This window comes from Cherax quadricarinatus, chromosome 72 (assembly GCF_038502225.1).
Source record: "Cherax quadricarinatus isolate ZL_2023a chromosome 72, ASM3850222v1, whole genome shotgun sequence".
NCBI classification, from domain to species: Eukaryota; Metazoa; Arthropoda; class Malacostraca; order Decapoda; family Parastacidae; genus Cherax; species Cherax quadricarinatus.
The window spans coordinates 12984685-13010002 of NC_091363.1; the positions used below are offsets into that span (position 1 = coordinate 12984685).

The window sequence follows — 25318 nt, forward strand, 5'->3', positions numbered from 1 at the left end:
CAAAGTTCAAAAGTAAACAAATCATGCCAAGCGTCCAATACACGTCAACTGGTGAGTCTAATATCTTAATGTGAGTCTAATGGTATTATTTACACCATTTCTACACTAATGCAGTAGTCTGCATAACAGTAAATCTTCTATTTTTTGTGAGAATGAAAATTCAAAGTGGAAAGCAAAAGAAATGTAAGAGGGGCCTGGGGATGTGATTAACGAACAGAGAATTTATTTTAGTGCCAGGAATGTCTGTCTTGTTTATTCTGGACCCTATTTGGAAATTGGCATCTTCTGAAATTTGTGCGAAACTGGCAAATTGCCAATTTCTAACTACTTTATTGGATAGTTGAAATTGGTAAATGGGCGGTTTCTTGTACTCATTCGATAGAAAAAAATGGAGTTCTAGCAAAATAAATATGATTTTTGTCGACTAGTACACAAGAATCAGGCGAAAATAGGGCTCAAAGTGTCCGAAATCGCCGATGCGTCAACATCGTTGAGACCGCTAACTTCGCGAGAGCATAATTCCTTAAGTTTTCCATCAAATTTCATACTTTTGGTGTCATTATGATCAGGAAAAGATTCTCTATCATTTCATAAGAAAAAAAATAATTTTTTTTTCCGAAAAATTTTTGACCGAGAACAAGTTTTGGAGAGGGCCTCTCGACCCTAAAACTGTTAAGTAATATTTAACCCTTTCACTGTTGTGATCCCTGAAAATAAAAATGTTGAATCTATTACAAGTTTACAAAAATAATCCTATGAAATGGTAGAAAAAAATTCTAAAGGTAATGACACCAAAAATGCTAAATTTAATGAAAGATTTATGAAAACTTTGCCGAACTGCTGAATTCTGACTTTACTTAGTTGAAATAGCTGAATGGGCAGTTTCTTGTACTTCATCGGCAGAATGGAAGGCATACTAGCGAAATAGCTAAGAATATGGTCAAAAGGAACACTGGAACTGGTTTAAAATGGGACTCAGTGGGTGAAATCACCACTTTGCGCCTATGTAATTCCACAAGTCTCCATCAAATTTCATACTTTTTATGTCATTACCTTCAGAAAAAGATTCTGATTTTTTCAGATTTTTTTAAGCATACACCAAGAGCAACACCAATTTTGAGGTCTGGACAGTGAAAGGGATAAGATGGTAGTTACATTCCTGGAAGTGGCATCTAGTCAAAAAATAGTCTTAAATGAATCAAAGAACATATAGGAAATGCAGAGTTACGTTCCAGGAATCCCCAAAAAAGTCAAACAAATCTTTCCTAGAGCTTCATAATTGATCAAGACTCAAAAATAGCCAAGTTTTTCGTTCCTTACATTATGGTTGTTGCTTGTTGATCTAGAACTGTGTAGAGAGGATTAATGTGACCCTGTGTAAAACCTGTACAAACATATAACAAGCAGTTCCTCAACTATCACCTGCCACCACCACAACCATGATCACCCATTACCATCAGTACAAATATCATATATTACTGGCCAAAACAAGATTTTTTACTAAATAAATACATGTATACCCAGAGTAATACCTCCCAAAATGAAGGCATGCTATCTCTCTGAAAAATAAAGTGTCATTTCCATTGCATTTTCAATAATAAAAATAATAAGGAGAAGAGCGTCGAGGCAGAAGGGAAAAAGAAATGTAAACATTGCCAACCCCCTCACACGTACTTGTTTATCACAAAATACAAGTTTATCAACTAAACTGATGCACAATGCATATGAAGTAGGTACTGTTCTTCACCATTCTCTTTTGTATGGACTGATGAAGCCACTGTATGGCAAAACGTTTCCTCAATAAAGATACCCAAGAGTTGTACATGTGTCTAATTTATCAACATGTCGGTTCTCTGAACCATTCATCTACAGGTACTGTATACAAATTACATCCAGGTTCCTTTTATCTTATAACCTTGATTATGCAACAGAAGAGAAGCCAAGGATATATCAACACCAGTAGACAATCACAGAACCTGTGAAACTTGAATATTCATTTATTAATCACAAAACAAAATTTTAACTCCCAAACTGATGCACAATGTACAGTATATACATTAAGTACTGTATTCACATTATACTATTTACTTTACTCCCATTATAATCCTGATTATGGAAGTGGAAGGCCTGGTTGCTCATGCGAGTCCCAAGATGTGCACCGATTATTAAAATAATACAGCACATAGTGTTTAACATATTCCTCTCTTCATGCCATAAACAAGACTAGCTGGAAACAGAAAGGGTCCTTTTTTTTTTTTTTTTTTTTTTTTTGGTCATTAACCAAACTTCCACTAAATAAACTTTTAAATGAGGGATGACTATACGCGTGTACAGTCAGTGGCATCGTTGGGGGGGGGCGCCCCGGGTGACACCATAGAGCCTCTAAAGAAGGTAACACTAATGACTATAACCGTGCTGCAGCAACATAAGAGAAAAATCCTTCATTTCTATATGGCCTATTAGAGAATTACAGAGTACAAATAGGCCTATACAGTATAGGGAAAATCATTGATTTTGATGTGATAGATGATTTTGCAGGATTGAAGGCAAGGAAATGAAATATCAGATTCACTGAGATGTTACCAGTGCTCAAGGTCAAATCGGAACTAGTGTTTTTCTTTATTTTTCAAGTTTTTTTTTTTTTTCATTGTTGAAGATGAATAAATGTAGGCTGTTGCCTATGCTCAAAGTGGTATTTGAGTTAATGTTTCCTCAATATTACTACGATTATTTATTTTATCATTAATAAAGTTTGGTTTATGGCCCTTAACCCTTTGACTGTCGCAACCCCCAATCCTGAGGTGTCTCCTGGTGTTGCAAAATTAACAAAAAAAAAAATTACTTTTTCTTATGAAATGATAGAGAATCTTTTCCCGATTGTAATGACACCAAAAAAACGAAATTTGATGGAAAACTGACGGAATTATGCTCTCGTGAAGTTAGCGACCTTGGCGCTGTTTACAAATCGGCGATTTCGCCCACTTTGAGCCCTATTTTCGGCTAATTCCATTGTTCCAGTCGCCCAAACTCATAGCTATTTCTTTAGAACTCCATTTTTTTCTATCAATTGAGTACAAGAAACTACCCATTTACCGATTTCAACTACCTAATAATGCAGTCAGAAATTTGCAATTTGGCCAATTTCACGAAAACTAAAAAATACGACAATTTCAAAATAAGGTCCAGAATGAACAATGCAGACATTCCTGGCTCTAAAATAACATTTTCTTTGCTCATCAGTCATGTCTCCAGGCCCCTCTGATATTACTCTTGCTTTCTATTTTGAATTTTTATTCAAACAAAAAATAGAAGACTTACTATTATGCAGACTACTGCAATACTGTAATAATTGTATAAATAACATCAACCCATTCATGACTGCATATTAGAATGGCTAGTTGGACATTTATTGGACAATGGCATCATTTGTTTACTTTTGAACATTGGCAAAAATCAAACATTTTCCCTACTTTGAGCTCCATTTCTAGGTTCTTTTTATAGTAAAATCAATCAAAATCACCTCTATTTCTATAATATGTTTTCCATTCTATCAAATGAGACCAAGAAACGGAGAATACAATCATAAATACTATACGAAAATAGACCACAAAGTCGGCATTTTAATTAAAAAAAAAACGGTCGGAGTTTTTTTTTCTCATTATGCACTGCGTGCTCCAGGATTTTTTTTTATGGTGCACACTGACCACACAGACCCATTCTCTCACATGTGGGCCTACCAGCTTTCTCCTGCTTGATTTGAAGCCGCTAGAATTTATGAGTACAGGTCTCCCTCAACATTCGCGAGGGTTAGGGGATCAAGAGCCTCGCGAATGTTGAAAAACCGTGAATGTTTGGCGTCCCAATATATTGTAGGGAAATATATTACAATACTCCTTCCTTAACTTGTTGAACCATGAATAATCATAAAATACATGAAAACGTCGTAAATTGTACTAAATATATACATGTTATGCTTTAATAACGTATGTTATTTAATAACATGTATGTTATTAAATACCACAGACTCCACCACTGCCTCCACCACTTCCCCAACCACTGCGAGTCCCTACTACCCTCCCTCCGACCCCCGCAACTGGCAGCCAGCCCTCCCACCACTCAGTGTGGTGAGTGTTTTGTTTGTTCATTATTTGCTATTAAACTACAGTATAAATAATGTAAACCCATTCATGAATGCATATTGGAATGGCTATTAGCAAAGGTATTAGATGGTGACATCATGTATTTACTCTTGAACACAGCAAAGAATCGAACATTTCTGCTATTGCTAATAATAACAATAATAATAATAATAATAATAATAATAATAATAATAATAATAATAATAATAATAATAATAATAATAATAATAATAATAATAATAATAATAATAATAATAATAATAATAATTACGATATAATTGAAGAAGGAAATTGTACAAAAATACGAGAGAGTGGTTGACACATCGTCAGTGTGACTTTGTTTATGCTGGAGTGAACATTAGTCTCCCTGCTCTTCCAAACATTTCACAATAATTCAGCAGTTGAGGCAGTGGTATTTAATAACATATATGTTATAAATAATAATAGTACATGTTATTATTAATAACATGTATTATTATTAACATGTATGTATTTAATAACATATATGTTATAAATAATAATAGTACATATTATTAATAACATGTATTATTATTAACATGTATGTTATTAAATACCATTGCCTCAATCACTGCCTCTACCACTCCAGTCACACTCAATCTACAAGCACCAAACACAATGAATTATTGTGAAATGTTTGGAAGAGCAGGGAGACTAATGTTTACTCCAGCATAAACAAAGTCACACTGACGATGTGTCAACCACTCCCTCGTATTTTTGTACAATTTCCTTCTTCAATTATATCATATTTATTATTATTATTATTATTATTATTATTATTATTATTATTATTATTATTACTATTGTTATTATTAGCTGTAGCAGAAATGTTTAATTCTTTGCAGTGTTCAAGAGTAAACACATGATGTCACCATCTAATACCTGTCTGAATAGCCATTCCAATATGCAGTCATGAATGGGTTTACATTATTTATACTGTAGTTTAATAGCAAATAATGAACAAACAAAACACTCACCATACTGAGTGGTTGGAGGGCTGGCTGCCAGTTGCGGGGGTCGGAGGGAGGGTAGTAGGGACTCGCAGGTGGCGGGAAACTTAAATATGATTTGGCGGCTGGGAATTTGGCGGCTGGGAATTTGGTGGCTGGGAATTTGGCGGTTGGGAATCCGCGAATGTGTGAAGCCCGTGAAAGTTGAAAACGTGAATGTTGAGGGGGACCTGTATATATACGTCAAACACGGTACCTCGTAAGACGTATATATACGGCCGCGACAGTCAAAGGGGTTAAACATTCTCATTGCTAAACATTAAGTCACTGGCCATGCAGCAGTGATGTAACTGGAGTTTACTCCATCACCCCGCCCTTGGACTTCATGGGGGGTGACACCAAAGATGCCACCCCGGGTGACACCAAAGATTCCGCCCTGGGTGACACCAACCCTAGCGACGCCTCTGCATACAGTGGTACCTTGACTTATGAGTGCCCCAATTTACAAGTTTTCTGAGTTACGAGCCATCGCTCAGTTGATTTTTTGCTTTGAGTTGCAAGCCCAAATCAGAGTTACGAGTGAGCTTCAGATACGCCACCACTAGTTGGCATAGCAAATGCCACAATATCCGCCCAGCATCCTGCATCTCACTCATTCAGCGCACATGGCTACCTTGCCGTGGAAGCATCTCTCGTGTCGTGCTTGCGTTTTGTGCAATTATTTTGCCAAATTTCTTTTTTCTAACCATGGGTCCTAAGAAAGTAATGCAAAGGACAATGCTGAGAAGAGGATGATGTCCATTGAATTACAGCATAAAATCATAGAAAAACACGAGCAGGTGTACATGTAGTTGACTTGGCAAGGCAGAACGAGAGTAGTACTTCTACGATATGTATCATAATAAAGTAGAAGGATAAAGGCTATAACCCCAGAAATGTTGGGAATCTGGGAAACACCCAGAAAACTCCTCTGCGTATCTTTTCAAAAACCCATAACAAAAAAATTGGGGTGGTTTTTTGGGGGGCTGGAATGGATTAATGGCATTTCAATAAATTTCAATGAGGAAAATTGATTTGATATACGAGCAAATTGAGTTATGAGTTCGGTCACGGAACGAATTAAACTCATAAGTCAAGGTACCACTTTAGTACAGTGGACCCCCGCTTAACGATCACCTCCCAATGTGACCAATTATGTAAGTGTATTTATGTAAGTGCATTTGTACGTGTATGTTTGGGGGTCTGAAATGGACTAATCTACTTCACAATATTCCTTATGAGAACAAATTCGGTCAGTACTGGCACCTGAACATACTTCTGGAATGAAAAAATATCGTTAACCGGGGGTCCACTGTACAGTGGACCCCCGGTTAACGATTTTAATCCATGCAAGAGGGGTAATTGTTATGCGAAATAATCGTTATGTGAATGAATTTTCCCCATAAGAAATAATGGAAATAAAATTAATCTGTGCAAGACACCCAAAAGTATGAAAAAAAAATTTTTTTACCACATGAAATGTTAATTTTAATACACACAAACTGAAAAAGGCATGCACACTTACATGACACTTACTTTTATTGAAGATCTGGTGATGATTGATGGGATGGGAGGAGGGGAGAGAGAGTGTTAGTGTTTAGAAGGGAAATCCCCTTCCATTAGGACTTGAGGTAGCAAGTCCTTTTCTGGGGTTACTTCCCTTCTTCTTTTAATGCCACTAGGGCCAGCTTCAGAGTCACTGGACTTCTTTCGCACAAGATATCTGTCCATAGTGGCCTGTACCTCTCGTTCCTTTATGACTTGCCTAAAGTGTTTCACAACATTGTCAGTGTAATAATCACCAGCACGGCTTGCAATAGCTGTGTGAGGGTGATTTTCATCCATGAAGGTTTGCACTTCAAGCCACTTTGCACAGATTTCCTTAATCTTTGTAGTAGGCAACTTCTTCAATTTCTCTCTCCCCTCCTCTGAACCAGTTTCCCCAGGTCTGGCCTCTTGCTCTTGAAGTTGATCTATCAGCTCATCAGTGGTTAGTTCTTCATTGTCCTCCTCCACCAACTCTTCCACATCCTCCCCACTAACCTCCAACCCCAAGGACTTTCCCAATGCCACAATGGATTCCTCAAGTGGCATAATCATCTCAGGGTTAGCCTCAAACCCTTCAAAATCCCTTTTGTCTACACATTCTGGCCACAGTTTCTTCCAAGCAGAGTTCAAGGTCTTCTTAGTCACTCCCTCCCAAGCCTTACCTATAAGGTTTACACAATTGAGGATATTAAAGTGATCTCTCCAAAACTCTCTTAGAGTCAGTTGAGTTTCTGAGGTCACTACAAAGCACCTTTCAAACAGAGCTTTTGTGTACAGTTTCTTGAAGTTGGAAATAACCTGCTGGTCCATGGGCTGCAGGAGTGGAGTGGTATTAGGAGGCAAAAACTTCACCTTAATGAAGCTCATGTCCCCATAAAGTCGCTCTGCCACGTCTGTAGGATGACCAGGGGCATTGTCTAACACCAGGAGGCACTTAAGTTCTAATTTCTTTTCAGTTAGGTAATCTTTCACATTGGGGGCAAATGCATGTTGTAACCAGTTATAGAAAAATTCCCTAGTGACCCATGCCTTACTGTTTGCCCTCCACAGCACACACAAATTATCCTTGAGGACATTCTTTTGCCTGAACGCTCTGGGAGTTTCAGAGTGATACACTAATAAAGGCTTCACTTTGCAATCACCAGTAGCATTGGCACACATGAGAAGAGTAAACCTGTCTTTCATAGGCTTATGTCCTGGGAGTGCCTTTTCCTCCTGAGTAATGTAGGTCCTGCTTGGCATTTTCTTCCAGAACAGGCCTGTTTCATCACAATTAAACACTTGTTCAGGTTTCAGTCCTTCACTGTCTATGTACTCCTTGAATTCCTGCACATATTTTTCAGCTGCTTTGTGGTCCGAACTGGCAGCCTCACCATGCCTTATCACACTATGGATGCCACTACGCTTCTTAAATCTCTCAAACCAACCTTTGCTGTCCTTAAATTCACTCACATCATCACTAGTTGCAGGCATTTTTTTAATTAAATCCTCATGCAACTTCCTAGCCTTTTCACATATGATCGCTTGAGAGACGCTATCTCCTGCTAGCTGTTTTTCATTTATCCACACCAATAAGAGTTTCTCAACATCTTCCATCACTTGCGATCTTTGTTTCGAAAACACAGTTAAACCTTTGGCAAGAACAGCTTCCTTGATTGTCTTTCTGGTGCCCACAATAGTAGCGATGGTTGATTGGGGTTTCTTGTACAACTTGACTAGGTCGGCGATACGCACTCCACTTTCATACTTATCAATGATCTCTTTCTTCATTTCAATGGGAATTCTCACCCTTATTGGTGTACGGTTGGCACTAGAAGCTTTCTTGGGGCCCATGGTCACTTATTTTCCAGAAACAGCACCGAAAACACTGTAATAATACGAAATATTCCGAGTGTATGCTTGGATGTTACCGCGGAGGCTGGCTGGTAAACAATGGCACGGGCGGCACATGTGAGGCTGGCTGAGGGCGCACATTGGACGCGTCTCGGACGAAAATCGGTGAGCGGGTTTTTAATCGGTATGCGCGGCAAAAATTTTGCGATTAAAGTAAGCGGTATGCGGAATAATCGCTATGTGATGCCATCGTTATGCGGGGGTCCACTGTATATCTAAATTTCTGTACAATTCAAAAGTCAATATTATGTACAGTACAGTGGAGCCTCGGCTTACGAATGCCCCACCATGCAAATTTTTCAGGATACGAAGGAAATTTCAGGATGCAAACTTCCCCCTCAAAGGAGGTTTCTTAAATAAATAAAATATATATTTCTTTGCAAAGTTTACAATGTGTGTTTACATAATATAATTGGAGCAAAGAAAGCTACTATCATGCTGAGGCATTTCAGGCAGACTTAACCTAATACTAATGGACTACTTAAGTCTAGACAAGTGAAAAGTGTACTAGTAGTGGTTACCAATGTTTTGCTGATGGTGGCACCAACTACTGGCAGCCTTTTGAAGTTTCTCCTTACTGTTATTATTATTACATTGTATTACTATTATTTATTTTATTATCACACTAGCCGATTCCCACCAAGGCAGGGTGGCCCGAAAAAGAAAAACTTTCACCATCATTCACTCCATCACTGTCTTGCCAGAAGGGTGCTTTACACTACAGTTTTTAAACTGCAACATTAACATTATTAGTATGTATGTGGTGATGGGCTCTTGATCTATGGAACTGGATATGTGCTCCAGTTCCCTAAATTAATAATAATAATAATAATAATAATAATAATAATAATAATAATAATAATACAATATAATAATAATATGTAGCCATTTTCAGACATTTTTCGTTTTTTTTTTTCATATTTTTGTGCCAAATGCTTCAAAATAGAAACTGGTAACCCTCTGGGTGGCTGTAGGTACAGCTGCTATGACCACAGCTATCTCAGTGCCAACCAAGAGTCAAAAGGAAGAGGAGGTGTGCCAATTTGAGTGATCGCGTAATTTTGTTTTATATTGTACAAATTTCTTACACAATGCCTCGCCCATCAATCAATCAGCAAGAAGCGATTAGAGACTATGAAAAAAGCTAGAGAAGCAAAGAAGGCAGCAGCATACAGTGGGACAGTGGGGCAGCTGGCCACCGCTGCCGCCACCACCACCACCACTGTGGCCACAATGATCATGTCTTCACCTATACAGTGGACCCCCGCATACCATCGGCATCACATAACGTTTAATCCGCATACCGCTCGCTTTTATCGCAAAAATTTTGCCTCGCATACCGCTCAAAAACCCGCTCACCGCTGTTCGTCCGAGACGCGTCCAATGTGCGCCCTTAGCCAGCCTCACATGTGCCGCCGGTGGCATTGTTTACCAGCCAGCCTCCGCGGTAACATCCAAGCATACAATCGGAACATTTCGTATTATTAGTGTTTTTGGTGATTTTATCTGCAAAATAAGTGACCATGGGCCCCAAGAAAACTTCTAGTGCCAACCCTACAGCAATAAGGGTGAGAATTACTATAGAGATGAAGAAAAAGATCATTGATAAGTATGAAAGTGGAGTGCGTGTCTCCGAGCTGGCCAGGTTGTATAATAAACCCCAATCAACCATCGCTACTATTGGTGGTACAGCTGCTGCTGCTGCTGCTGCACCACCGTCAGCTGCTGCTGCTGCTGCTGCACTGTCAGCTGCTGCTGCTGCTGTACCACCGTCAGCTGCTGCTGTAGTACCGTCTGCTGCTGCTGTAGCATCGTCTGCTGCTGCTGTAGCATCGTCTGCTGCTGCTGTAGCACTGTCAGCTGTTGCTGCTGCTGTATCACTGTCAGCTGCTGCTGCTGCTGCTGTAGCACCGTTGTTGGTGTGGCTTATTGAGAATACCAAGAAACAATTAACCCCAGAGGATTTGCCACCCAGGATAACCCAAAAAAGTCAGTGTCATCGAAGACTGTCTAACTTATTTCCATTGGGGTCCTTAATCTTGTCTCCCAGGATGCAACCCACACCAGTCAACTAACACCCAGGTGAACAGGGAAAAATGCCTGGAACTAGTGCTCATATTGGTGAATTTAAAGCCAGCAAAGGTTGGTTTGAGAGATTTAAGAATCGTAGTGGCATACACAGTGTGATAAGGCCTGTTCTGGAAGAAAATGCCAAACAGGACCTACAGTACTCAGGAGGAAAAGGCACTCCCAGGACACAGTGTCTCATCAGTCATTGCTGCATCTTCAATAAAGGTGTCATTTATTCTTCATTTAGTAGAGTAGTACATGCACAATATATATTGTGCATGTATCCTTCTCTTTGTGTGTAGGAAAATGTATATTTCATGTGGTAAAAATTTTTTTTTCATACTTTTGGGTGTCTTGCACGGATTAATTTGATTTCCATTATTTCTTATGGGGAAAATTCATTCGCATACCGATCATTTCGCGTAACAATGAGCGCTCTTGCACGGATTAAAGTCGCTATTACCTGGAGTTTACCTGGAGAGAGTTCCGGGGGTCAACGCCCCCGCGGCCCGGTCTGAGACCAGGCCTCCTGGTGGATCAGAGCCTGATCAACCAGGCTGTTGCTGCTGGCTGCACGCAAACCAACATACGAGCCACAGCCCGGCTGATCCGGAACTGACTTTAGGTGCTTGTCCAGTGCCAGCTTGAAGACTGCCAGGGGTCTGTTGGTAATCCCCCTTATGTGTGCTGGGAGGCAGTTGAACAGTCTCGGGCCCCTGACACTTATTGTATGGTCTCTTAACGTGCTAGTGACACCCCTGCTTTTCATTGGGGGGATGGTGCATCGTCTGCCAAGTCTTTTGCTTTCGTAGTGGGTGATTTTCGTGTGCAAGTTCGGTACTAGTCCCTCTAGGATTTTCCAGGTGTATATAATCATGTATCTCTCCCTCCTGCGTTCCAGGGAATACAGGTTTAGGAACCTCAAGCGCTCCCAATAATTGAGGTGTTTTATCTCCGTTATGTGCGCCGTGAAAGTTCTCTGTACATTTTCTAGGTCGGCAATTTCACCTGCCTTGAAAGGTGCTGTTAGTGTGCAGCAATATTCCAGCCTAGATAGAACAAGTGACCTGAAGAGTGTCATCATGGGCTTGGCCTCCCTAGTTTTGAAGGTTCTCATTATCCATCCTGTCATTTTTCTAGCAGATGCGATTGATACAATGTTATGGTCCTTGAAGGTGAGATCCTCCGACATGATCACTCCCAGGTCTTTGACGTTGGTGTTTCGCTCTATTTTGTGGCCAGAATTTGTTTTGTACTCTGATGAAGATTTAATTTCCTCATGTTTACCATATCTGAGTAATTGAAATTTCTCATCGTTGAACTTCATATTGTTTTCTGCAGCCCACTGAAAGATTTGGTTGATGTCTGCCTGGAGCTTTGCAGTGTCTGCAATGGAAGACACTGTCATGCAGATTCGGGTGTCATCTGCAAAGGAAGACACGGTGCTGTGGCTGACATCCTTGTCTATGTCGGATATAAGGATGAGGAACAAGATGGGAGCGTGTACTGTGCCTTGTGGAACAGAGCTTTTCACCATAGCTGCCTCGGACTTTACTCTGTTGACGACTACTCTCTGTGTTCTGTTAGTGAGGAAATTATAGATTCATCGACCGACTTTTCCTGTTATTCCTTTAGCACGCATTTTGTGCGCTATTACGCCATGGTCACACTTGTCGAAGGCTTTTGCAAAGTCTGTATATATTACATCTGCATTCTTTTTGTCTTCTAGTGCATTTAGGACCTTGTCGTAGTGGTCCAATAGTTGAGACAGACAGGAGCGACCTGTTCTAAACCCATGTTGCCCTGGGTTGTGTAACTGATGGGTTTCTAGATGCGTGGTGATCTTGTTTCTTAGGACCCTTTCAAAGATTTTTATGATATGGGATGTTAGTGCTATTGGTCTGTAGTTCTTTGCTGTTGCTTTACTGCCCCCTTTGTGGAGTGGGGCTATGTCTGTTGTTTTTAGTAACTGTGGGACGACCCCCGTGTCCATGCTCCCTCTCCATAGGATGGAAAAGGCTCGTGATAGGGGCTTCTTGCAGTTCTTGATGAACACAGAGTTCCATGAGTCTGGCCCTGGGGCAGAGTGCATGGGCATGTCATTTATCGCCTGTTCGAAGTCATTTGGCGTCAGGATAACATCGGATAGGCTTGTGTTAATCAAATTTTGTGGCTCTCTCATAAAAAATTCATTTTGATCTTCGACTCTCAGTCTGGTTAGCGGCTTGCTAAAAACTGAGTCATATTGGGACTTGAGGGAAGATGTTGGCCGCATGTTAACGAACCTTTTTTTATGGACCGATTACGTTCATTTTTGGTGTACTATTAGAAGGTTATATCGAGTATGCTGTGCTGAAGTTTCAATCATATCGGCCAAAAAGGAAATGAAATATGCAAAATTTACGAAAAATTGCATTTGGCAGGGCACAGTTTGTCAGTGGTACTCGGACAAGTGGTTTTGACACTTGCTGCTGCTAGAACAACTCTAATTCCATCACTTGTCATTGACAATTCTAAAATAAACCTTATCTTCTTGCTAAAAAAAAATAAAGTTTCATAACTTTTTTGATATATTGGAAGATGTCGGTCTTGTTGCCCACATAAATCTAAAAATATTTGGGATAGTTCAGAAAGGTACACACTACCTTGTAAAGCAATCATTCTCCTATGTTTGTTGTGAAAATCAAGTCAATTCATTCATAAATAAGGATGGAGTCCCCCTAAATAGGTAAATAAGTTACTTTCGAGATATAGGCCGCAGCGCGCGGCACCCCCGCTGCCCGGGAAAAAAAATTTTCCCCGAAAAATTCGCTTTATTTTACACTTTTTCCGCGGCCTACGAGTGTTTATTACAGATAACCATTGTAAATCCGTTTTCTCTCATCACTGATGAGAGAGGGCGGACCTTCTCTTCACCTTCAGGGGAAATATCGATAGAAATTTATTCCTCGGGGCGTCATATTATGCTATATATTTTTTTTTGAGGTGTACTTTTTATGTTTATATGCTATTATTATATTGCATTATATCATAATAGATCAATTGTGATAGATAAATAAGCCTTATAATTGATATTAGCGTGGGTATGGAATATTTTGTTGGCTGGAGGTGTCGGCCATTTTATGCACTATTCCCAGGGGTTCCCGATTGGTTCCTTGATCACATTAGCTCCACCCACTCTGCAATGATCTCAGATGGTGAATTTGTATTATATTAGACATAAAAAGATGTACGAAAACGATAAAATAACACGGGGAAAAACGTAACGAAAACGTCAACAAAGCTGAGTCAGCGCTTCGTACGCACTATGTCGCGTCAGCGCTGTCACCATGCCTGTTATAAATGGCTGTAATTCCTTTTAGAAACATCGTACAAGGATAATAATTATACCAGCGTGTAGCCAGAAAGTTCAGCTATTTTTTGGTAACAATAACTCAGTTTTCATATATTTTCGAATTTTTTTTTGCTCCGCGCGCGGGAAACCTCAATCTCCCCTTGAGTAGCTCACTCATTTCCTTGTTGTCATCTGTGTAGGACCCATCTTGTTTAAGTAGGGGCCCAATACTGGACGTTGTTCTCGATTTTGATTTGGCATAGGAGAAGAAATACTTTGGGTTTCTTTCGATTTCATTTATGGCTTTTAGTTCTTCCCGCGATTCCTGACTCCTAAAGGATTCTTTTAGCTTAAGTTCGATGCTTGCTATTTCTCTGACCAGTGTCTCCCTACGCATTTCAGATATATTGACCTCTTTTAGCCGCTCTGTTATTCTTTTCCGTCGCCTGTAAAGGGAGCGCCTGTCTCTTTCTGTTTTACATCTACTCCTCCTTTTTCTTAGAGGAATAAGCCTTGTGCATACATCGAGTGCTACCGAGTTAATCTGTTCTAGGCATAAGTTGGGGTCTGTGTTGCTTAGTATATCTTCCCAGCTTATATCGGTTAGGACTTGGTTTACTTGGTCCCACTTTATGTTTTTGTTATTGAAGTTGAATTTGGTGAATGCTCCCTCGTGACTAATCTCCTTATGTCGGTCTGGGGCTCCGCGCATACATGACTGAACCTCAATTATGTTGTGATCTGAGTATATTGTTTTTGATATGGTGATATTTCTTATCAGATCATCATTGTTAGTGAAGATGAGGTCTAGTGTATTCTCCAGTCTAGTAGGCTCTATTATTTGCTGGTTTAAATTGAATTTTGTGCAGAGATTTAAAAGCTCGCGTGAGTGTGAGTTTTCATCAGAGCTGCCTCCTGGTGTTATTACTGCAACAATATTATTTGCTATATTCCTCCATTTTAGGTGCCTTAAGTTGAAATCCCCCAGGAGCAAGATGTTGGGTGCAGGAGCTGGAAGGTTTTCCAGACAGTGGTCAATTTTTAACAGCTGTTCCTGGAATTTGCTGGGATGTTGCATCCGGAGGCTTGTAGACTATCACAATGACTAGGTTTTGGTTCTCGACCTTTACTGCTAAAACTTCCACTACATCATTTGAGGCATTTAGCAGTTCTGTGCAAACAAGTGACTCTGCAATGTACAGGCCAACCCCCCCCTTTTGCCTGTTCACTCTGTCACATCTGTATAGGTTGTAACCTGGGATCCATATTTCGTTGTCCAAGTGATCCTTTATGTGGGTCTCAGTGAAAGCCGCGAACATTGCCTTTGCCTCTGCAAGCAGTCCACGGATGAAAGGTATTTTGTTGTTTGTTGCTGGCTTTAGACCCTGTATATTTGCAAAGAAGAATGTTATCGGACTGGTGGCATTGTTGGTACTGGGGGGGGACCCTTTTTCCGGCATTAGTGCAGGGGTCCACTGTATATACATCTGTCTTGACCACACCTGTGGTTACATATGTGACAACCTCACCACTAATCATAGATAAATACAAGCTAGGTGTGGGGTTATGGACTGGGAAGATACTAGAGTGAGAGAGTAAATGGCGAATGATTTCTGCCACTGCCAGCGTTGCTATCGCTTGCCATATTATGGCCTATTTTATTCATTCTAGAGTATATATCATGTTTCTATGTTATTAATATTGTTCATTATGTCATATTAGATGAATTGCGATAGATAACTAAGCTACAGAGTTGATATTAGCATTATTTTGTTATGCCTCCTGAGAGGCTGGAACGGATTAATTGCATTTCAAATAATTTAAACGAGTAAAATTGACTCAGCATACAAACAACTCAGGATATGAACAAAGTCACAGAATGGATTAAATTCGTAAGCCGAGGTTCCAGTGTACGCATTATTATTTAAAACCAAATTTTATTGTTTTTATCCAAAAAATACTGGAGACTGGTTCCAGATTTGCGAACTGAAATTAGGTTAGGTTATTGTGGAAACGTTTCACCAGACAGTGGCTTCATCAGTCCAATGCAAAAAAAAAAAATGGTAGATGTGAAGGAGTTTGAGGTAATCAGTCCCTCAGTCTGGGGATGATGTGTTCAGTGCATCAGTCTTGATAAAAATACATCACAGGCATGGAAAAGGGGCCTTTATACCAGAGGTGAGGCAAAGCAGTTGGTAGATAAAATCCACTTGTGGAAGTAGGTCATGCCAATAGGTTTGACAAGCATTAAAAAATTCTCTATTAAGATTCCAAGATGCTGCTGTCAGACAGGTATTATACAAACAGTTTAGAAAACCACTTCCACAATAGATATACCCAAGTGTTGCACAAAGTGCTTCATTAATTTACCTGCAAGTATTCTGAACCATTTACATAATAATATCTGTCTGACACAGCAACATCTTGGAATCTTGATACAAGAAATTCTTCAAAGCTTGCCTAACCTAATGGTATGACCTCCTCCTACTAGTGGATTTTGTCCATGAGGGATGCCACCTTCAATTGCTTTGCCTCACTTATTTTCAGTATATAAGCCCCTTCTATGTGCATGTGCCATATTTTTATAAAGTCTTGTGCACTGAACAAAATTTCAAGGCTGAGATACTGATGACCTAAAACTCCTTAACATCGTCAATCATTTTTTTTCTCTGTACTGAACTGCTAAAGCTATTGATTGGCATAAGGTTTCCACAGTAAAGATACCCAAGTGTTGCACAAGTGTTTCACTCATCAACTTGTCAGTTTTCTAAACTACAGATGCTCCTTGCTGTATGATGGTTCGACTTAGGATATTTCGGCTTTACAATGGTGCAATAGTGATAGACATTCAGTAGTCATCAAGCTTTGAATTTTTATCTATTCCTGGGCTAGCAATATGCTGTACGATACTTTCTTCTGATGCCAGGCGATAGCAGCATCCATCCCATGAGGAGCTGATCAAACTGGAGGAAGCAAGAAGTAAAGAAGCAGACGCACAGGAAGCAGAAGTTATACACAACACACCAAGAAAGTTCACAATAAAAAAAAATTGCAAAAGACTTTGCTTGTTTCAATACAGGTTTGCAGATGACAGAGGAAATGGAAGTCAATTATGAGAGATTTGCAAAATTTGAAAGACAAATACAGGATGCTCTTGCTTGCTATAAAGAAATTTATAATGAAAAGCAGCAGCAAACTGTCCAATCAAAACTTGATAGCTTCCTAAAGAAGCCTGCTCCTGTTCCTGAACCATCAACAAGTGTCGACAATCCAGTGCCTTCCTTCCCAGCATCAACTTCCAGCAATTAATGTTAGTTTAACGCTTCACAACATTCTTCAGGCCCAGTGTGCTTTCAGCTGACTAATGGAGTACCTGTACAACATATCACTACATGTACTGTACCTGTATTGTCCTTCAGTAATCAAGTCAATTCAATGTACTGTAAAACTTTTTTTTGTTCTGTACAGTACTGGACATTTATTGATAGGATAAAATTGTATTCCTTTATTTACTTTTCAATACTGGTATTTAGTTACAGTAATTCTTTATTTACTTATTTACTGACTAGTTATTTATTTTCTTATTTATCATATTCATATTCAATTTACAGCATTTTCAACTTATGACAGGTTCATTGAAACATAACCCCATCATAAGTCAAGGAGCACTTAGAGGCAAACCTCACTAATACAGTGGGTTAGGTTCCAGACTGTTGCCTTAAGGTGAATTACAGCCTTTTTTCTACTTGTCAGTGCATATAAAAGCCTAAAAGCATGTTTACACTATCATTTCTTAAATGTGCAATAGTGCTAGACCTAAAAAATCATCCAAAATTTAAAAATAATAAATAAAGAAAAATTTTAAATTGCCAAAAACCATCTTAACCCGTAAACGGTCCAAGCAGATCTACGTTCACATGTGTAGTGCTACAAAAGTGGATCTACATTTTTTTTACATTTTCAAATATAACAAAAAAAAAGTAGATCAAAGTTTTTTTACACATTTTCAAATGTAAAAAAACAAAAAGAAGATCTACTTTTTTTACATACTTTCAAATGTTGAAAAAACGTATATATACGTTTGGACCGTTTACGGGTTAAGAGCAAAGCAAGCACCAAAAATAATAAACATTTATATTACTGACAAGCACCGTACTAGCAAAGCACTCTGAAGTAAGCACCATATTAACGAGGTATGCCTGTACATACGGTGAAACCCGGGTTTTGGCCACCCTGGGAATCGACCGCTTTGGGTTTCACCCGCTTTTTTCTGCCAAATTTTGTCCTGCATTTCAGCCATTACCCTGGGTTTCGGCTGGTGTACCAGACCTGTCTGCCTGCCCATGCTTGCATGCCTGCCCTCGCAGGTGTCATCAGCCAGTTTACCGTTATTTACCCTTGAGTGAACATTACACTGCACTCTCATCCTGCCAGCCAGGCAGCCATCCATCCATCCATCCCAGCCAGCCAACCAGCCAGGCAGCAATCCAGCCAGCCAGGCAGCCAGCCAGGCAGGCAGCCAGCCACCCAGGCAGCCAGCCAGACAGCCATTAATTGTGACTGTGAAAAGTGTGCAAAGTGGAATGAGTTGCAAACTTTTGTTGAAAAGTATCACCCTGACCAAGCTGAAACATGCCATGTCTGCAACATGTTCAGTGACAAAACCTTGTCCCACTTCAGAGAAATCTTAGACACCAGAAACAAGAGCACTCCTGACAGTTACTGTGCAAGACCGGGTCCAGTGACTCTCAAGCTGGTCCTAGTGGCTTTAGAAGACAAAGAAGGGAAGTAACCCCAGATAAGGACTTGTTACCTAAAGTCTTTATGGAAGGGGATTCCCCTTCCAAACAATAAGTCCTCCCTCTTTCCTCCTCCCTATCTTCCAGATCCCAGTAAGTCTCTTCAATAAAGGTAAGTGAATGTTATTTTAAATGTTTATTTAACCCTTAAACGGTCCAAACGTATATATACATTCACTCGCGTAGCGCCTCAAATTTTTTGAGGAAAAAAGAAGTCTTTTCTTTTAAAAGGAAAAAAGAGCATATGGTACCCAGGCATCCCCAATTATTTTAATATGGAACACAGTGAGTGCACACACCCATTCTCTCATGTCTAGGTGACTCAGGCTTATTGTGGCAATGTTGAATGAATGACAAAGAGAACGTATATATACGTTTGGGGCGCTACGCGCGTGAACGTATATATACGTTTGGACCGTTTAAGGGTTAAATTTTAATTTACCTATACTATAATATACATATAGTACATGTATTTATCTGTGTTGTGTGTATGTAAAACTAAAGTTATTTAAAAAATGTATTTTTGAGAATATTTTTGTGGGTCTGGAACAGATTAATTTTATTTACATTATTTCTTATGGGAAATACTGCTTCGCCTCTCAGCCATTTTGCGTTTAGGCCTAGCTCCTGGAACGGATTACAGCTGAAACCCAGGGTTTCACAGTAATCATACTAAAACCACTAAAATTTGCTAATACATGATAGCATCAAAATTAGCCAATATCCACCAGTACCAATTCTTTGGCACACAGCTACTCGAGTACTGAACAAACTTTATTTTATTTCCCCTTCCCCTCTGTGTTCTTGCTCTTACCCTCTGTGGGCACCTAGTTCCCTTGCAGTATTCCTCTTTCTTAGCATTTGACTGGCTCCCCCTCCTCCTCCTCCATACTACAATCCCCACTACTACTACCTTCTACCTCCACTACTACCATTACCTCCTCCTGCCTACATATACTCCCTCCTGTCCTTTTTGTTAGTGTGACTTTGCAAATGGTCCAAATCAGACTGAAACATTGCTGTAGGTTCCTCTCTTCTATGTGTGGGTTGTGTATAATACTGACATTCTTTGAAATAAGTGGGCTAAGCATTCTAAATTGACCTGGAAACTCACCCGACCTCAATCCAATTGAGAATCTATGGGCAATAACCAAATACAGGATTGAGAAACTGGACTGTTCAACTGTGGAAATACTAATTGCTTCTGTTATTAGGACCTGGTACCACAACAAAGAACTTGCCAAAATGTGTTCAATATTTGTCAATTTTATGCCAAAGCATGTGGCAATGCTTATAAAAGCAAAGGGTAATCATATCACTTGTTAAATCAGTTATCTGTCATATCACTGCCATGTATTTTGTAAATAGATATTAACCCTTAAATGGTCCAAACGTATATATACGTTTTTTTCAACATCTGAAAGTATGTAAAAAATGTAGATCTTTTTTGTTTTACATTTGAAAACGTGTAAAAAAACTTTTATCTACATTTTTTTTTTGTTATATTTGAAAATATGTAAAAAAAAAGTAGATCTACTTTTGTAGCACTACGAACTTGAACGTCAATCTCTTTGGACCGTTTAAGGGTTAATACTCCAAATAAATGTCTTATTTCATCACTATCATAATTAATATACACATTAATGTATCACGGAGAGAGAACGAGCAGTGTTTGAGAATCAACAATTCGTTCAATTTGAGACAATGAAATGAAGATACACTTGTTGAATGAGTAATCTTCAATGTGACACAGTGAAAAGGATGAGGAATAGTTCATTACAGCTAAATAAAACAGAAAGTTTGCCAAATGTTTGGATTGACAAGCCTTATTATTTATTCAGTAAAGAGAATTATCACACTATAAAACAGAGTATGAGGAGGAACGACAGCCCAAAAACAAGTACACATGTAAAGCTGGATAATTTAACTGGTTTAGAATGCACATTGGGCTGTATAAAGTGGGCTGCACTCCAAGAGCTCTAACCTTCAACTTCACATCAACCCCAACCATCAACCTCAGCCCAGCTGGGCCACAGCCAACCTCTCCACTCTCTTTAGGACATTAAGCATCAGCAATCTGACTGATGGGTAACAAATATTCCTCAGTATTAATGAAATTGCTTTTTAGCTGCATGTGCTCTTCCTGTTCACAGTCTGAACCTCACTAGAGTTCAGAAACTTATTTTTTGAGGCATTATAACATTAAAAAATTTATAACTCTCTTCGAAGTCTGAGGAATGCAGTCCTATTTTTCCAAAATGTTTTCACTCCATTAAGTCTTGCAAATCATTGGTAGTGTAGCTTTCAGAAACAAACCTCTCTACTTTAAATTTCATTACTTATAAAATTTTTGCTACCTCTATTTTTGTAATAATGTATAATTAAAATTTAACACTTCATAACCTGTCTACTTTTAAGTGCAGCCTCTCCTCACTTAGCGACGTACTTGTTTACCGATGCCTCGAACTTATGACGGGCTCTCTGACCAGCATTTATACCTAAATAATGTTTATTACAATATACAGTACACTACTGCATAAACATTTAAAAATATACCAGAAATGTTATAAATGGTACAAAGATGATATTAAAAAAATATCGAAGATGGTTAACACAAACCCACTACCATTATAGTATGCTCCTCACTTAGCAACGAATTTATTTAATGACAGTCTTAGGAACAGAACTCTGTCATTAAGTGAGGAGAGGCTGTACTGTGTAAGCACCTGGATTAATCTGCCTGAAATGATCATGCATGCTAGTGGCTTTCTTTCTGCTTAACAATATTTTACTACATGTAAACTATACACTGTATACATGGAGTATACCTGGAGAGGGTTTTGGGGGTTAACACTCCCACAGCCCAGTCTGTGACCAGGCCTCACAGAGAAATTACAATTTTAAATTTTGAACCCGTTCAAATTACGTTCGTCCATTGCACATCAATAGTAATATATGTATTAGTATGAATAAACATCATCATTTGTAACTAATATACAACATAGTGACCTTTTTTCACAAAATATTAAAAATATTACATACATAAATTTACAAAACATATAAGTGAGTATAATTATAAGCCACCTAATTACAAGTTGTCAACGCAGGATACATACACCAAGAGGTGTATTTCTCTCAGTGTATACACACACTGGTAATGAAAAGGTGACATGTAGCCATAATGGCCTTCATGCAGTCAAAGAGCTTTAAAATCCCGTATCCAACCACTGATCTTTTAATTGTGTCCAACATACTATGTATTACATAGGTTATGTCAATGTGTTCGGCATACTAGCAGACGCAATTTTTCTAGGTCTCAAATTTGCTACACGCTGGCATTTTAAGCCTTGGCTGGGTTGCTAGTTATCTCGTGCCACCTAGGGAAAATAAAATCCCAGTTGCATGGGTATGCATAGGGCATTGTGGGTAATATCACTCAGTAAACATAGGCTCACCATGGCTGGCTGACACCCCAACCTTTCTCACAGTGAAATCCAAGAAATCTTGTTCGATCCTGACAACAGAAACATTGAGGAGTTAAAAAGAAGCATCATTTTCTAGTCATGAAGTGGACATCAATGAAGATACAACCAGGAATGAAAAAAAGTGCCAGTTCAACCCAAGATATAGCAGTGCCTTCCACCTCTGGTCTTGCCACACAAAGTAGATGCCGACATCTCTTTACCCTGAACTGCAAAGCAACCGGAGTGATTTGGGCAATGAGTGGAGAAGAATATATGTATAAGGAGAGTGCCATATCAAGTATGATGCAGAATATTCTCCATTGAAATAAACACCATTGCAGCATTGCATTAGGCCTGACTAACTAGTGTGCCGTTTCTTTGTTCTATGGTAAGACACCTAAGCAGTATGATACTGTTGCAGGAGATAGTGATAGTGACATTCATGGTGCTTTCATGAGTATCAGAAAATAACATGGAGCACTAACTGTGACAACAGCCATAGCAGCACCAACAGAGATAACAGCACTAACTGTGCCAACATGAACACCAGTGACACCACCACTATCCATGTCAACCCAGCTGTGACACCACCACTAGCTGTGTCAACCCAGCTGTGACACCACCACCAGCAGTGATACCACTAACCACTGTGACACCAATGGCAAATATTAAATACCTGCAGACCAAGAGGGTGTGTAACTAGCAGTAAAGTTCTTCATTTGTGCCAACTCTTTCACAATTTAATGTAAGTAATAGCATAATTCAACCAAATTCTTACAACACATAATTCTGCTGAACCTGACCACTTTCAGCTATTCTGCAATGGCATACCGACAAATATCATTATTGATCAAAAGTGGAAACATTGGGCATGTTTCTTTACACCTGCTGTCTTTATTCACCTAGCAGTGAGCAGGTACTTAGGTTTAATTGACTGGTGTGGGTGGCATCCTTGGGGACAAGCTTGAAGGACCCAATAGAAATAAGCGAGAATCCTTGATGATGCACCGACTTTCTTGGGTTATCCTGGGTAGCTAACCCTCTAGGTTAACCCTTAAACTGTCCGAACAGATCTACGTTCACATGCATAGTGCTCCAAAAGTAGATCTACGTTTTTTTACATATTTTCAAACATAAAAAAAAAACGTAGATCAGAGTTTTTTTACATGTTTTCAAATGTAAAAAAAGAAAAAGAAGCTCTACGCTTTTTTACATACTTTCAAATGTTGAAAAAAATGTAGATCTACGTTTGGACAGTTTAAGGGTTAAAAGTCCAAACAAATCTTATCTTATGCAGTGGACAACTCTTATGTATCACTTGAACTTGGGCTTCAACAAGGGAAGGACACAACTGTTGCAGAGCTCAATCTGTTCATTGCAATACTAATGCCAATGCCACACACCCACAAGAACAATATATCTAAGTACAGTAGACCCCCTGTATCCACAGGTGATACATTCCAAGACCTACTGCAGGATAACCAAAATCGTGGATTGTAGTGAACCCTATATGTAAGTCGTTTTTCGTGTACATATATACCTATGATAAAGTTTAATTGATAAATTATACACAATAAGACACTACATGATAATAAAATACACTGTACATTGTACATTATACTTCACGAATGGAAGATTTACTCTTTCCGTACATCTTAGCGACCTCAGCATACTATTTTCTTTCTTGTATTAAGTCAAGAATTAGCACTTATTCACTGATGGGAAGCACTTCAAAGCTTCTCTTAGGCTTCAAAGAACTGCCACCATCAATACTTTTGTGCTCTGAGACCATTATGTAAAATTAAGGGTTATTTCTGGGCCATGGTAAACCATAGAGGCTGATTATGCTGATACAGGGAACTACTGTGTTGGAGTACAGACAGATTTATAGTAACACCAACTTACAGTGACATGCCCATTGATCACATTCATTTGTTGCCGAGTCTGCTGCATTTCTCTGATAAAAGCAATACCCAAAAAGATGATTTGTCCTACAAAATATGGGAAATGATTACAGCGGAACCCTGTTTTCATCTTTAATCTTTTCCAGAAGGTCAGCCGAAAACCGATTTGTATGAAAACTTAAGTAATATTTCCCACAAGAAATAATGCAAATCCAATTAATCCATTCCAGACACCCAAAAACATTAACAAAAAATACATTTTATAGAGAATAACTATTCTTTTACATACAGAAAAATAAATATAAATGACTAATAATTAAGTAGCAAAAATGGAGAGTAAAATAAAACTATTTTAGTTAGGCTATAATTAATGATATATAGAAATAGAGTGGTGACAATAAGTACTGTACATAAATATAAATGCTGTTTGGAATCTGGATAAAGAGGTTGCATTAAGATATATTATGCATTAATATTCAATATATGTAAATTTACATCAATTCAAGAGGTGATTTTTTGTAGTATTTCTGAAGCAACTGACAGGTTGGGGATTTTTTTTTTTCATGTTCCTGTAGTGCATTCTAGATATTTGGGCCTTTTATTTGCATGGTGTTTCTATCCAGGTAGAGTGGAACACCTTGGATTTTGTGTTTATACATTCTGTTGCAGCTCGCCGAAAAAAAAAAATTGTTTTGCTTTGTGGGGATGCTTTTTGTAACACATTCTAGAAACTTCAAACTGTATACTCGGTATGCTGTGAGGAATAAATATATCAGAACACCTTATTGGTGCTAGCACCTTGGTGTGATAAGGTGGATAAGGATGCATTAACTGGTAGGTTCACACTAAACTTTGAATTTCAACTGTATTACAGCACATATAAGTAAACTGCATCCAGAATTCAAAACTGCAGTATTATATATACAAAGGTGATATTTTATGATGACTTAACCTAGGATATCTTTACAATTCGTGAAAAAGAAATAAATCCACAAGTTGCATTTCATTTACCTAAGGAAATGACCATTCACTAGTGCAATGTAACATTTCTGCAGGTCATCACTTTCTGCTCTACCCTTGAGTACACTGACAGCAGCACAGGCTTACATGTAGCAATGAGAAAATAAGTAAATGCTGGGTAAATAGTTGTGCGAGATTGC

General features: G+C 38.9%; 1 protein-coding gene across 1 annotated transcript in view; it reads right to left on the bottom strand.

Moving 5' to 3' along the window:
* The window catches only part of bbx (bobby sox), a 264193-nt gene that overhangs the window by 237975 nt on the left and 900 nt on the right, over positions 1 to 25318 (bottom strand). The window lies entirely within an intron of this gene.